Source organism: Anomalospiza imberbis, chromosome 16 (assembly GCF_031753505.1).
Source record: "Anomalospiza imberbis isolate Cuckoo-Finch-1a 21T00152 chromosome 16, ASM3175350v1, whole genome shotgun sequence".
Lineage (NCBI taxonomy): Eukaryota > Metazoa > Chordata > Aves > Passeriformes > Viduidae > Anomalospiza > Anomalospiza imberbis.
In genome coordinates this window covers 11,373,437-11,388,540 of record NC_089696.1, presented here as the reverse complement: position 1 = coordinate 11,388,540, position 15,104 = coordinate 11,373,437, and the positions used below count along the sequence as shown (strand labels likewise).

The 15,104-nt window shown below is 40.0% G+C and overlaps 2 protein-coding genes and 1 long non-coding RNA gene across 4 annotated transcripts in view; 2 read left to right on the top strand and 1 right to left on the bottom strand.

Annotated features, from left to right (window-relative positions):
* The window catches only part of C16H7orf50 (chromosome 16 C7orf50 homolog), a 124,512-nt gene that overhangs the window by 52,880 nt on the left and 56,528 nt on the right, over window positions 1–15,104 (top strand). The window lies entirely within an intron of this gene.
* The window catches only part of GPR146 (G protein-coupled receptor 146), a 44,824-nt gene that overhangs the window by 4,689 nt on the left and 25,031 nt on the right, over window positions 1–15,104 (bottom strand). The window contains exon 1 of one of the 2 annotated variants that reach the window (XM_068207044.1): window positions 8,655–8,793. The exons of the other annotated variant lie outside the window; for it this stretch is intronic. The gene's annotated coding sequence lies outside the window, so the exon portion shown is untranslated. Of the gene's footprint in view, window positions 1–8,654; window positions 8,794–15,104 lie in introns of those variants that run through there. 2 annotated transcript variants of the gene reach the window in all.
* Window positions 10,232–15,018, top strand: LOC137483736 (uncharacterized). Its single transcript, XR_011004626.1, has 3 exons — window positions 10,232–11,023; window positions 12,064–12,160; window positions 13,902–15,018. It is a non-coding gene; the product is annotated as an uncharacterized lncRNA (long non-coding RNA).

Below are 15,104 nucleotides of genomic sequence, written 5' to 3'. Positions count from 1 at the left end.
TAAATACTGGAAAAACACTAAACCTGCGATTAGCGCAGTTGTTTAGAGCATGATGCTAGCACCAGCGCTGTGGGTTTGGTCTCCAAATGGGCCATTTGCTTAACACTTGGACTAGATCCTTGTGGGTCCCTTCCAGCTCTGAGTATTCTGTGAAATCTAAAAATGGCCATCCCGATTGTCTTGAGTTTCTCTGTCTGACCACAGTTTGTATTTAAAGGTTCCTTACGAATATTGTAAAACCGCTGCAGCTCCCAAAAGCAGAAAATTCCCCCGTTCCTGTTTGATAGATAGTCCATAGACAGAATTGTGTGTGCTGTGGATAACTCCATGTTACAAACTGTCGCATCACATTTTTGGTGCTTCAGAACTTTAGAAGGACTTTGATCATCCTAAGTTCACCAAGGAAGCAACAAAGCAGGAAAGGTATTCATGTAGAAGCACTTTTAGAGTGCTCATACTTGGCCAAAAGCCAATTTCCTTACACTCCATTAAAGCTGAAGGTGGTTTTATTTAGATAACAATGTCCATTAAGTACTTAAAAAAAAAATTCTTGCAATGCAGCACAAAAAGGTGAGAGCACTTGGTGGCAAATACTATTTTAGAAAAGATCCGTAAAACAAACTTAAAATAATGAGAAAAAAAAATGAAGCTCTGCTCAGTTGTATTACAGAGACCATAGCTGCAGTCAGGCTTTTTCAGACATTTTCATTCATAATGCAGCACTAAGTTGCAGAGCAGGTTGGGTAAGAGTTTGAAGCATGACCATTCCATGCTCGGATTATTTTATTTGACTTAAAAAAACAACCCTTCTTCCAGCTGCAGCACTGTCTCTTTTCTCTGCAGATTTTTCTGTTTATACAACACATGGTTTGTCTACTTGCTCTATTATTATGTATCTGTGACGTAGCTCTTACCTGGTTTATCTGACCTCTGAGTGTGTTTTCACAAGCTGTGGTATCATTATAAACTAATAGCTAGTAAAGTACATAGCTAATAAAGCTGCTGCCAACAAGGTAAGACTCTAAACATGCCAAACACTTGTACCTTTGTCACGTCCTCTTGAGTTCCCACAGGATCTCAATTCCTACAGACTGAAACCCCCGGCTGCCTAGGGGAAGGCTGGGTCCTACACAGAGCTTTGCTGGGCAGCACAGATTTGCTTCAGATCTAGACTGAGCAAACTAAAAATCAGGGCCAGAAGTGCTGTATGTACATATAAACCGTGACTTAGTAGATTGTCAGCTCCTCATCAGGGTTTGAAAGGTGTTTTTTGAAAGGGACATGCTGAATATTACTTACGGATTAATTCTTAAAACTTTAAATAATGGATGATCAATATTATTGGAAAATTAGAAGCCTACAATTAATTGTACATCAAGGGGAACACACTGAATTCTCAAGTGCTGGAGAGTGAAGTGTCACATTGCTGTTCCCTCTCACTCTGGGTAACATGACATTTCTTTAGGCTTACTAGCTTATATACATACCATAGGGATTAGCAAATGACTTCTAGGTTGGATATATAGAAAAGTAAAACTAAATAGCTCAGGTTGGGGGGGGAATGCAGCAGTGCAAGCAAGTAGGAATATACTTTTCTCATGCAGTTGCTGAGTTGTTGGTGCTTATAATGTAATGATACAGCTCAGATAAAATGCTTTTAACATGAGTGGAGAAGAAAATCCTGCTTGATACTGGGGGCTGGGCTGAAAAACAAGCCCCTTCCAACCCTATAATTTATGTCTTTGTGGTGCAACCATTGACCAGTTTGGCAGGGGAAGTTCATAATTGATACTGGTTCTATTTATAATGTGGTTAATTCAGTGCAATGTAAGGTGAAAGAAGGCATGAGCAAGCAACAGGGATAATTGATTAAAAGTAGCATTGAATATAATAAGCCTATGTTGGGTATTTTAAAAAGTACAAATCAAAAAGCAAAAGTGGGTCGGTTGAAAGAGAGGGAACAAGGGGTTTGCTGCTCATGGCAAGTCAGCTCATGGAAGAGCAGTCACCCAACTTTCTGGTCCTACTGATTTCACCCCCCATTAGGCTCAGGTTTTAGTTTTCTAAACCCTTTCCCTTTGCTGTACAACTTGCTTTAATAGCAGCATAGCAATAATTAATAATTAAAATAAACCCAAGGTTTTTCACTTACATAACCCAACTCTTGCCTACTTCCACTTGATTCTGCACAATTTGAGTGCCGTGAACCCATTTCCAGCTCTATAGGTAATCGCCTTCCCTTGGACCAATGTCTTTCCTTTAACATTCCTTCTGTCCATGCATAAATTCTTATGTACACTTCCTGATTTCTTAAAATACCCCTTGAGTTTCCTATCTGCATGGCCAATATTTTCCTCTTTACCTCTCCCTGATGACTCCCTTACAATTAACATTGCACCTCCCATCATTATTTGACACACTTATATGACACACACAGTATCATATCCAACTTATGACAGGGCTTCCAAGCAGGACACACTTTCACTTCTACTTTGTGACTTTCCTGTGGAATATCTCAGGCCATTCTTTGGTATTTTGAATCAGCAATAAAGATTACATTCTCAAGAACTGTAAGGGTGCATTTCCGTTTCATGTGCCACGAGTACAGAGGTACCTGAGTTCCTGAAATTGGTCTTTGCATTTTGCTTTGGTTGCCCTTTGAGGTTGCTCACTCTGTTTTCCCAGAAATTCTGAATATATGTTGTCTTCAGAGCTCCTTCCTGTGGGTGGGTGACCTTTGTTATTGTTCCACAGATGTTGGCAACCTCTGTCTCATTTTTTTATCCTCTCATTCTGTAAGTACCATCTTCGTGGTAAATCATTTGCAGAGCAGCTACCTGGTGATTCAGATCCCACTTGTGCCATGATAATCTGCTTGCTGCCCTGGCCTCTTGGCAACCTGCTAAATAGATGCTTTTTCCTCCTCCTGTTTTGACCTTTTGTTGTTGTTATTTATCATTGCTATTATTAAATGTACAAATATGTAAAATTATTAATGTAATATAATTATTAACAATGTCAGGTGCACATTTGGTTTCTATTTAGATTGTTCAGCTCTTTGGGAATCTGAGTTCATATAAGGCCATGTCAAAAGTAAGTCTGCAAATTGCTGCCACGGGTCACTAAGTATCAAGAAATGAGTTCAGATGGGCTTTTTGTTTGGTAGAAGGAACAAGAATGGATTTTAGGGTATGGCAACTTTTTTTTTAAGGATGTGCATATTCTCTAATAGGTTAGAACTGCAGAGCATTCTTCTGTTTTTAGAGTTCATAGAAAGTTGCTCAGAACAATGTGTGTATCCATCAAAAAAGAGTGAATGAATAATTGCATTTGCTTTAGTTTCTCATTTTCCCTCTCAATTTCTAAGCAGCTTAAAGCTTATGAGAACAGATAATACACTCCAATAAAGGAAGACAAAACAGATCAGCTACTCTGGAAACCATAATCAAAACTGCTAAATGGTGTTTAGGAGCTCTTTAGATCTGTTGGAGAGTGGCAGTGTTGTGGTGCTCTGGCAGGTTGTAATAACCAACTGCCATGGGGTAGAAGTTCTGGGGGGAGGAGATAGCCCAGCACTGTAGCCCCTAAAGATTTGAGTGGAAGGAGTGCCTTGTTCAGATACAGATGCTATCTGCCAGGCACATCTGCCACTCCAGATAAATCCTGCCATTTTGTGCTGTTCATTTCTTTGCAGTGGAGCCTCTGTGGGAGCTGGGTTGCCAGTGGCTGTGCCCTCCTGGCAGCTGCTGGGGAACAGCTGCACCGGGGGCTCTGCATGGGTTAACACCATAAACTCAGCCTTGTTTTGTTAAGTTCTCCCTGCCCCAGCATTGGATGAGTGGCACTGATGTGCTGCTCCACCCCTTCCTGACTTAGCTTTATCACTGAATTCTCTAAGAGCTTCTATATGGAAAACATGACATACTGTTTCTTTTTAAATGTTTCTGTGCAGCGAGAAAGAATTTGCTATAGAGTGAACAGTGCAGCTTTTAATAAAGATTTCATCACTGCAAAAAGTGAAATACCTTACTTTTGGGCAGTTCTAAAGGAGAGCATTCCATCAGGCAGACTGAATATACACAGTGATTACCTGTATTCATCTACCTACAGGCCTTAGCTGCCAGGGATCCTGACATGAGATACAATTTGGAGATGCTCAAATATCCACTAGATAATACTTTTTAAAAAGATTAAGCTATATGCAAAACAAAATCTGAGTAATTTTCCTAGTATTCCTATTCACTTCCAGGAACTTACAGCGTATTAAATAAGAGGAATAATTAGAATGAATGCAGTATTAGAAAATCAGCTTACGTAAGGAGCTTCCAGTTCTGGATTTTATAAAGTTGACCAGCTGGAATACAAGAAGTGACAGCTTTTAAGCATCAGCAGAGTAGATGGCGCCATTCAGAGTGCTGAACAGCCAGTTAGCACTGCTGCAGCTCTGCTCCGTGTTTTCAGAGCACTTGGAAGCTGATTTTGATGTAGCTATCCCACTTTAAAACTAAGTAGCAGCAACATTAAATAACATTCAGCGTCAAGATGACTGAAAGTTGTTATGTATATGAATTAATTCTTTTAACCGCTTCACTGAAAACAAACTTTAAAAAAAAAAATTAACCTTCGTGAGAATTTTCAGTGTGATTGTATCTGGTGAGCCACAGAAACCAAAAGAATTAATTAAAAAATGCAGAAAAATTCAGTTTCTGGGAAAGCACACTAGCAAATAATTTCCTTCAGTTTAAAACTGAATCTAAGTTGCAGATTCTTTTTGTATGAAGTACTACAACTCAGTGGATTTAACATGGGTTACAGACACCTGCAGAAGGCATCTTTACTGTTGTGATGATGTTCAGAGCAGCTGGGACTTTAGCAGACACTTTATCCCACTGTTTTTAATGAAAATATTTCATTCATTTATTCTGACTTCAGGAACTTAATAGACTAAGTGGGTGATTTCTTTAATAAATTTTTCATAACTTGCAGTCATCAATGTTTAAATATAAGGAGTTTTGCCCCAGTCCCTGCAGCCACTTAAACTGTAGAGCAACAGGTCAGTTAAGACTGGTTTGGGGGGAAAAAATTATGGAACATATTGGTTCCTGTTTTCTATGTAAAGATTATCATATCGAAACTTCTGCTGAGGTCTTTTTAATATTTGAGATAATATCAAAGACAGTTTTATGGTAAAATTCTTTGTTTAGGTAATGTCTTTAATAAGTGCAAACAGGTCATTTGCACCTTACAAGATAGCAGGTGCCTGGATCTCTGCATTTCCAGCATTTTGGAATTGCCCAGGTTCCAGGTAAGGAATGTTTGTACTTCTGGTTCATGTAAATCAGCATCACTCCAGTAAAGAAGACAGATTCCCACCAATCAAAATTAATGCAAATGATGGCAATTCTGGGCTTTGCTGAGTGAATTTATTCCAGGAAGAGTGTGTTGAAGGTGCACGGACTGTGCTGGAATTACTCTGTAAATGAGTTGGCCGGGTGAGCTGGCCGGGTGGAAACAGCAGCTCTTATCTTCCCCCACTGTTTGTCAGCTTCACCCATGCTCAGGGCTTGTGGCAGGGAACTCTGCTGAAATTTGGCAGTACAGAAACATTCCCCAGAGACCTTTTGGTGCCAGCTGCAGAGACTGGCAGGAGGCACAGATGGTACTTTTCCTGGAAACTATAACATAGTGCTGTTTCCTATTAGAAACACTGGTGAAAGGTGACTCGGTGATTTAATCAACCCGAGCATCACGTTGGCTGGGGAGGAAACTCTTGTGGAACAGATCCTGACCGCAGGGACCAGGTTTCCAGTAGAAGCAGAAATACTGACATACTTCTTTATCAGATAGCATATAGAAGAATTATAAAAACTGGTTTGAGTTTGAAGGGAAAAATCAGCCCTCAGCAGAGTTGTACTAAGGCTGAAATGACTTCAAAATTTGTCACATCCGCTGGAGATAAACTTATCTTTCTGTTAATTGCTGGCAAGTGTGAGACATCTTGTTCCTGACACTCCTGTGGCTTTTAATTTTCACTGCTTAGTGAAGGAAATAGCATTTTCTAGCTGCCTCCTGGATGAACTTGCATAATTACTGATTACATCTTATTCCATTTATAATGTCTGAATAAAATATTTTAAATTTACATTCTAGGGGGTCTAGTATAATATTAATGCTGATCTAAGGTTGGTTATTATTAGATGGTAAGATTTAGAATAAGAATTTTCATTTACCAGAGGCTTGAGGCATCTTTCTGACATGATTAAGTTCTGATTTGTCCATCTATTGCTTGCCATGTGCCACTCCCCACTCCACTTTATCAGCGACAGGGAGTTTTTATCCATTAGTCATCAAAATGTTCTACCAATAAACTCAATTTCTTCTAAGACCCCCCCCATTGCAGCTATATGTATATATCAAACTTAAAAATAACCTTTAGCACATTCTGTTCTGGGATGCTGACAAAGAGTTTGACAGGTTTAAGTATTTGAGGATTTCATTTGAGTCCTTGGCCTTCCTTCCACAGGCTTGTGGATGGGGATACTTCCTTAGGTACTCTTACTGGGTATTGTTCTTGCTTGACAAATGTTTCCAAGGGAAAAAAAAAAACAAACCCCCCCCCCCCCCAAAAAAAAAAAAACAAAAAACAAAACAAAAAAAAACCAAAGTAATTTTGTGGGAAGAAATGTGTAAAGGAGTCTGAGACCTCTGTAAACCTGGACTCTCTAGACCTAAAGCCTCCCATTACAAAAACATCTGTGAAGTCACACCTGGAGTCTACTACCAGTCGTCACCTGCTGCCCACACTGCATCCATGCCATGGTATTTTGGAAAGCCATGGTTAGGATTTGTACAAACTCCTGGAACTACAGCAACGTTAATGACATGGAAATAAGTACTAGTGCTTACTAACTGTAGTGTATCCTTTCACATGCCATACAGCAATTAACTAAAAATTTGAACAGACTTTTTGTAGAGATTTCTTATTATCCTTCAGAGGTAACATGCTGGTTTTAATAAGTCCTGCCTGCTTCAGGAAGCAAAAATGACTTCTGTAGCATCTTTGTTACTGCAGGAGCCCTGATACACTGGGTTTGCATGGCAAGCTTTTGGGAAGGTGTTCAGTTTTGTTTCTCATTACCCTACTCTAATTTGATGGTTAATGAATTAATTTTTCTGTAAGTTGAGTCTGTTTTGTTCAGGATGGTAATGGGTGAGTGATCTCTCCCTCTCCTTCTCTCAACCCACAAGCCTTGAGTTCTATTTTCTGTCCCTGTCCAGCCATGGAGGGGAGTGAGATAGTGGCTTTGGTGGGTACCTGGTGCCCAGCCAAGGTCAGCCCACCACAAAAATAAATGTATAATCTGCTTCCTCCGGTGCTAATGGGTGGAAGCCTGAGGAGTAATTAGTCAGAGAGCCAGTTTCTTACTAATGACTGATAAATGGTTGTTTTGACGGGGCCCACACAGGTACTGGGTGCTGAGAACAGAGAAGCACAGTTTGTAGGGAGGGCACTGGAGCCTGCTGGTCTGTCTTCACCTAAATGAGCTGTAGTTGTTGTGGCTGTTGTGGAAAATATCCAGAATATTCTGATAACCTCTTATCTGATGTTCAGATCCTGCATGGAGGAGTTCAGACTAATCAGTCTGATGTGCAAATCACAAACATTGATGTTTACATGAATCACTTTGACCAGACATTTGATTAACTTTGTTGCATCACTTCAGAATCAGTCTGACTTGTGTGATCCATGGAATTCTGCTCAGACTTAAATGACGGAGCCAATCAAACCCGTGCCAGATGTGATGCTGGCATGACAAATAGGGTGCTGCCTTTTGTGCTGCTTTAGCATTTCTGTCAGAACAAAGTTAAGTTCAGCTGACAGAGCCCTAAGGGAAAGTAGGTGTTCTGCTACATACAGTAGAAAACAGATCTGCAAAAATCACAGTGATTAGTGTAGTTAAAAATGCTTATGGAGGCTAAAAGGACAGCAGTCATTCTGCTTATTCAAAGCTTCTGCTGAAAGCAGTTAGAGAATTTTTGGTGCTTTGAAGTTTGCCTTTAGCTTACCTTCTCTTTAATATAAATGAAAATGCAACTTAATTGTGATTAATTAGTTAATTAGTTACTGCTGTGTCTATCTGCTTTGCACTAATATTTCACAGTCTGGTTTGCTGCATGTTTATTACTATCGTATGAATAAAAGATTCATAAGGATCTCACTTTCACTGAGAACTTTTTTCTCTCTTGAAGACTAATTAGATTAACTTTTGATCAATTCCTCTGCAATACTTCTAGATTTAATATACAGAAACATAAAGATCTTGTATATTCAGAGCAATTAATTAAAAAAAATGAAAGCACATAATTATTGCCTAAAGAAACAGTGAGAAATCCAGCTTAATGTGCATGAAAATTGATATGCACAAGAAAAGCTACTATAACTTTGTTTTGGCCAACCAGATAAAAGTGGGAGCGTGGCAACTTCCAACAGTGATGTTTTCCCTAAAGAATTGTTATCTGAAACCCAAACATTGTTTTCTAATGACGGCACTATTCATTTCTACTGATGCAAGGCTTAGATGCATTTATATAAATTCTTTCTAGGCTCTTAAAAACCGAAAGCAATCTAAAAGGAGAACTGCTTAAAATCTCACCTGGGAGGCACTGCCTTGCTGTCCCTTGATGGCTGGCAGAAACATTTTGCCCATCAAGCCAGACCCTTTTGTGAGTGAGCTCAGCAGAGAGCGCAGTGTCTCATTTCTGTGGCAGAGTGAACCCTGGAGAGCTGCTGTGGACTGGACACTGTGGGCACGTGTGACTGCGCTGCACATACGTGTTCATAATCCCCTAAGCTGCAGCCACACGCTCTCATTGGAGCTCTGGCAAAACCAGGGCCTGATCCTGCCCTAGGCACGGTGCTGTGTACCCTGCCCCTGGTTGGGAAAGGGTTTGGAGAGGTCTTTTTTTGGAAAGGACAGAGGGAAAGGACACGCTGCGGTTCAGGGAACAGTTCAGCCTTTGGTGTCGTTACGTAACGGGAGACAAACAGCGGCTGCATCAAACCCAGAGAGCTTTGGTACAGGAAAAATTTGACCACCAGAGCAGCTACTCTGTGCACATTAAGAGAGTCATGGCCAGAATGAGCCAAGCTGACAAAAATATTGTTAGTGAGATGTGATTTTCTTCAGAGCTGCTCATCGCAGCTGTGTATGCCGGGAGTCATATCCCCCCACCTCGGAAACACAATGCTGTTTACCAAAACCCTGCAACATCCCCTTGGCCTCTGGAGATTTAGACAGTAACCAACATTAGACCTGAAAAAGAGCCAATGCGAGCTTTAAAAAATACTGTAAACCTCAGAATTCTTTTATGTGTTCAGAAGAAACAATGTAATTGGGGGGGGGGAGAATAATGTAAGGAAAATGGTGCTGCTCTATCATCTGACTTTAATGAGGTGGTAGGTAAATGTAAATTCTTTGCATTTGAACAAAAAGCCTGTAACATCATGATTCCGGCTGTTTAGCTTGAATACAAATAGTCCTTAAATAATTTGCCTTTTTAAACTGTGATGAAGAAATAATTTATGTGTTTTCCTTCCTCCCCAGAGCAGTAAAGTTTAATACATTATTTTACTTACCAACCATAAAGGAGTTGACCCATAAAATGAATTAAGAACTTGTCTTTCATGTTAGCATGTGAATCTCCTTTGGTATATGTAATATAAATGTGTTTTGTTATTTTATAGCATTAGTTGCTTATTTTTAATTTTGCAGTTTCTTAGAAGCTAAAACTTCACAACAGGACTCTGAGATAGGCTCTAAGGTTAACACCTGAGAACCTTCTGAGTGTTGGTATTTATGATCTAAGTATTTGCTTAGTTCAGTTATTTTTTGTTCCCTTTGGCTAAGCTTCTGTTGTTTATATTAAAGTTAACCCCCCAAGTCTCTATTTACAATGTCTATTACACAGCAGCTCTGCTTGTAGGTCCCTTGTAAGTATTTTCCATTAGATTTTCTATTGTTGGAGATTGGTCAAATTGTTAAATAAACAAGCACTTCTTTAATCTCTGAAGTAATATTTCTTTGTGGAGACAGTGTGGGGCAGCCCAGGATTATGACTTTTCCTTTTTTATGGTTTGTAATATTTCATACTTATCACTCATTTGGTTAAGCTGTTATGTGTGGTTTGTATTTTGAAACATAGAGAAGAAAACCCAAACTGTATTTTGATTTATATTTCATAATACCGGTGACAGTTGGGCATGGAATTGAAGGGGAAATGTGCTTTCCTTTTGAAATTCAGACCTCATAACCTTTAGCGTATCAGCTTTTTGCAGGAAAAAAATGCAGAGATTGGGAGATGGAATAGCACTCCTTTGGTCTCCAGGGAGAGCAGGAGGTAATAATGTGGCTCCTTTGAGTCTGCTGCTCTCCTGGTTTTATAGAGGCAACTGCTTGCTCTCATAGGCCCCACCAGTCCATCACTTCTTTCAGGCTGCAGTGCCCACAACCTAATACTTTTTCCATTTTCCTGGCTGGGTTTGTCCAGCAGACTTTCTGCAAGGTTTGTTTGAGTGTAGAGATACGGAATCCCTGACACAATTATGCTGTGTAACTACAGCTTGTAGTAACAAGTGGTAGTTGATCACCTGCACTTACTTGGGGAACTTGTGGGCAGAGGAGATTGTTGTGCTTTGACCATAAAGCACATTTCAACAATATCCATACTTAGAGAACTTTTCCAGGTATTTCTTATGTTTTATGGCCTCCCCAGAGCTGTGAAGTTTAAGATATGCTTCTACTTATCAGCCACAAAGGAAAATAACCCTAAGATGAATGAAGAATCTGTAGGCAGATCTATGGATGGGGTTTTGTGCTGAGACTTGGTCCTGGCCACACAGCTGCAAGGGGACTGAGGGAAATGTTGAGGTTTACTTTAGTGACTTATTTTTTAACTCTGCTTCACTGCAAAGTCAGCAAGCACAAACCTCAGTGAAGGCTGAGCCTCTTCTGTGACCTGCCAGGTAAATTAGCCCAGACCTAAAACACCTTTAAGCACAAGCCAGATATTTCTGCTGTGCACATGAGAGAGGTTCAGCTGAACAGGTGTCTGGTGTGAGCATGAAACACTCAGAGAGAACACAATGCAGGGTTTTTTTGTCACCACTAAGCAGCAGGGATCACAGAAGCCTTGGAGGCCCCCTCACAAGATTTCTTTTCAGATGCAGTGTACTGTTCAATGCTTTTGGGTTGATTCATACACTGAATTAAATATGGCAATTCCCTGTCCATCTTACCCCAATTATGTCTCTCATGGCTGATGGTTCTGTAAAGTTAATGCACAGCCCTGAATTTCATAATTACAGGTAACTTTGTTCATATGAAAATGGGATATGAACAGTGCAGGTTTTTGTTTACAGAATAATCTGTACTGAGTCAGATGTTTAAGTCATTACATGTTTAAGGTGCTGATGTCCCTAACATGCTCCTACATCTAACTGATAGGCAATTCTAGTAGTAGTTTTTACTTACACAAGCTAAATAAGACCAAAACAAAGTTCTGTTCAATTTTGTTTGACATTATAATGACTTTTCGAAGTTCACCTTCCAGGAGTGCTCTGTGCAGTAACTTAGGCAGAGTCAGTGATTCAGGTGAATGAAACAAATCACAAAGTTAAAGTAGTTATTCAGGACTGTGGTTGCCATTTTTATGAGCTGAAGTGGTTTCATTGAAGCATCACTACAATATTAGTGAATTAGTGGGTGTGTTTCAGCCCTTATACCCATGTGCAGAGTGTCTATAAAGAGTGGTTATTCCTATAAAGGATTATCACATCTATTCCTCAGTATACTTTTATCTTAAGCTGGTACCTTCAAAGGAATGGAAGCAGTTGGTGGTTCATGATAGAGAGACTCTGGGCAAAGATCTCCTGGTTCACTGCACAGAAAGAAGCCAATCCCCACTGACATTCCTTCTCATTTTCAGTATTACTGTATTAAGTGTAAAGCAAAGTGTCGTATTAATGGGATTCATTCAAGACTGTTTATTTCTGTTTCATCTTAGTGTGAATATTCAGCAAGTTCATATTTGGTCATAACAAGTCTGAAAATGCTTTGGTAATTACATAAAAAAATGAAAGTGAATGTGCAAATCAGCTGAGGTAAGCAAGACATATTTGCACATTTTAGATTAGCTGCTTTAGCACTGCCTTTTATATGGGCACAGCTTTGAATCCCTTTCATTTTTCATCTGCTGCAGTATTTCAGGTTGCATAAACTTTGATGGAAAACTTTAAAAAGGCGACCACAGCTGTACCAGTGCTGCAACCCCATTAATCATACATTCATTCCTCAGAACCAGCACCTCTGGTTTGGGGAATTCACCCAGCTATCCCTGTGGGCCGTTCCAGATGAGCTCTGGTGAAACTGGCTGTGGAAGCTGGATGTGTCACAGCCCTGGCACAGCCTCTTTTCTGCTGAGGGCCACCACAAAGCAAGTGGCACCTGCTTGGTGTCCAGGTGGGACAAGAGAGGAGCTCATTCTGAGGGGCACTGCAGTGCACAGAGCAGCTGAGGCAGCTCAGGGTTGCTCTCCTTGTGCCAGCTCCATCATTACAGGAGTGGGAGCCTCCTCCTTCACAGCTCCTTCCTCCGCTGACGTGGCCTGGGATCCTCGTGATTTTTAGTGAAAATCCCTCAGACCTGCTAACCCTAATTCATAGAAGCTCCCCCAAAGTTTTCCAAGCTTGTGGTTCATGTCAGTAGCATGCCTTTTACTTTATTTTTAAAAGACCATGATTCTGTTTCAAAACCATCGGTCTGTGCTAAAAAAACTGATAGTTGCATATCAGTAGGAGTGGGCAAGGCAGGAATATTTGTCTTTTCTAGTCAGCAGGTTTTTTAACTTGAGTTCCTTTATATTTGACCCTGATTGGTGTGGCCAAACTGCTGAAATTCCGTTAGGTCACTGCTTGGGAAGATGTATTAGAGATGTTCTTTGGTGTGTCTGTGTGCATCTTTTGTCTCTGCATACTTTGGCTAATTTTATTAGCTACTGTTTGAAAATGTCATTAGACATCAGATCAGTTTATTTAGCTATTGTGGGCTAATCCAAACACACAGGATATAATACACAGCTCCTGACCTTTTCCTGTTACCAGGCTTGCAGCAGCTCTTTCCTTTGCAGACCTCAGGTGGGAGGGAGGGAGGAAAGGGCTTTAACCCTCTGGGTGTGTTTTGGGAAGCTTACAGGACAGGCTGAAGGCACTACAGCTCACTTTGCAGCACAGGAGAAGCAGGAGAAAGCACAAGGAAAGGAGAAAGTACAGAGTATTACTTTCTTCCTTAGTAAATTCTTGGCTGCAGTCTCCCCACCCTTCAATCCTTTAAAAAAGTTGCAAAGCACCAAGTTTGCAAGCTCCAGACTGTGGTAGTGAGTAGGATTTCACAGTCAGGTGACCATGAAGTGCTACCAGCTTCCAAAATCTGCTTGACTGCACATTACTTCTTGAAGCCTTCCAGATTTTGGAGAAAATTGGTGCACAAAAATCTTTTAAGATGAAGTTGAGAATTGAGGAGTTAAAGCATCATTTCCTCTAGCTGTTCATTTTACTATTGCCACTTTTGATCTATGCTCATGTGAAAAAACAATTTAGAATAAATCTCTACCACAAGAGTTATCTTGATAGCATAAATCTATTGTATTTATTGTTCATGGCAAATTTTAAAGGGAAGAAAAAAACAGAGGAAGAATACAATGAAAATGTTGACCTTAATGAATGAAAATTGGACTGTTTGTACTATGAGAAAATGAGATAATTATGGCTATAAATTCCCATGCTCAAAGAATGAAAATAAACAACATACACAGTGTGTGGAAATGGGAGTGAGCCATAATTTAAGGACTAAAACCATCCTAGAGAATGTTCCTGGAGTTCGGCAGCAGCGAAAGAGATTGGTTTACAAACATTTCACACCAATAAATATTTGGAAACCAGTAATGTGGTGTTTGGCCACTACAATTATAAGCAGCAATAGATGCAATTTTTGTTGCATTAGAGCCATCTGGCAGGTTAGTGGTTCATTTATCTGTTACCTAGCCAGGAAATCTACTTTGCAAAAATTCCATATTTTAGGCTGAGTCTTCTTTTGATGGGAAAAAAAAAGATTAAAAAATAGCATGTCAAAACAAAGGGTTGAATCATCAGTTAAATACAGCACAGTAACACTGCAAAGTGTGACTCGGTTTCTGGATTTTAGAATGAATTTTCCTTTAAGCAGTAGCTAAATGGTTTCCTTAGATTGTTAGTGTGTTGCACAAACCAGATCAGATCAGTCTTAAAGTTCATAATTTTCCCCAGAGTGCCTGAAATCCTACTACAAAGAGTCCTTTCGTCTTAAGAGTCTGACACCAAGTAGAAATAAAAGGCTGAAATAATAACACCACTAACTTGGTTTAATTAATTGTATGTTTCTGTACTTAAGCTTCAAGGGTGGAAAGTGTTGCTTTAAAGGCTACCTACAAAACTGGTGAATGAGCAGCCACTCAGGGTGCCACTTCAAAGAGAAACACCCAAAAGAGCAACAGAAGGGAAGCTGCTTTTGAATTCTCTCAGTTCCTCCTGGCAGCCCAGGGCTTGCAAAGGAAAACAACCCAGAAATGGTTATTTTCTTTTGTGTTAGTTACATAACCAGCTCCCAGCAAATAAAGCTGGAGGTGGAGCAGCCATACAAAGCCCCACTTTGTAACCTGTGCCTGCCATAGCTGCACAAAAGAATCTCACCTGAATTTAGGCATTTTTCCTCCCTGGCTAAGGGAGATTCCTTACACTGTCTGCAGCCAACTTGATAAAATTCAGGAGCCCTGTGTAACTCTTGGTTGCACTGGTGGATATTTTGTAATTTGAGCCTTCATGGGTAGTCCAGATTTGTACCTTATTGCTGAAGCAGTCAAACAGGTCTTGGTTTCTACCATTTTTTATTTTTCAGATTTCTCTGTATGCAATATTGTAATAAGGTAAAGAAGTAGGGGAAGGTAACTGCAAAAGGGAAAACTGGTTTATACAAGAGTGCTCAGTCTTCCTTTTGGGATCAGTTGAAGCTCTA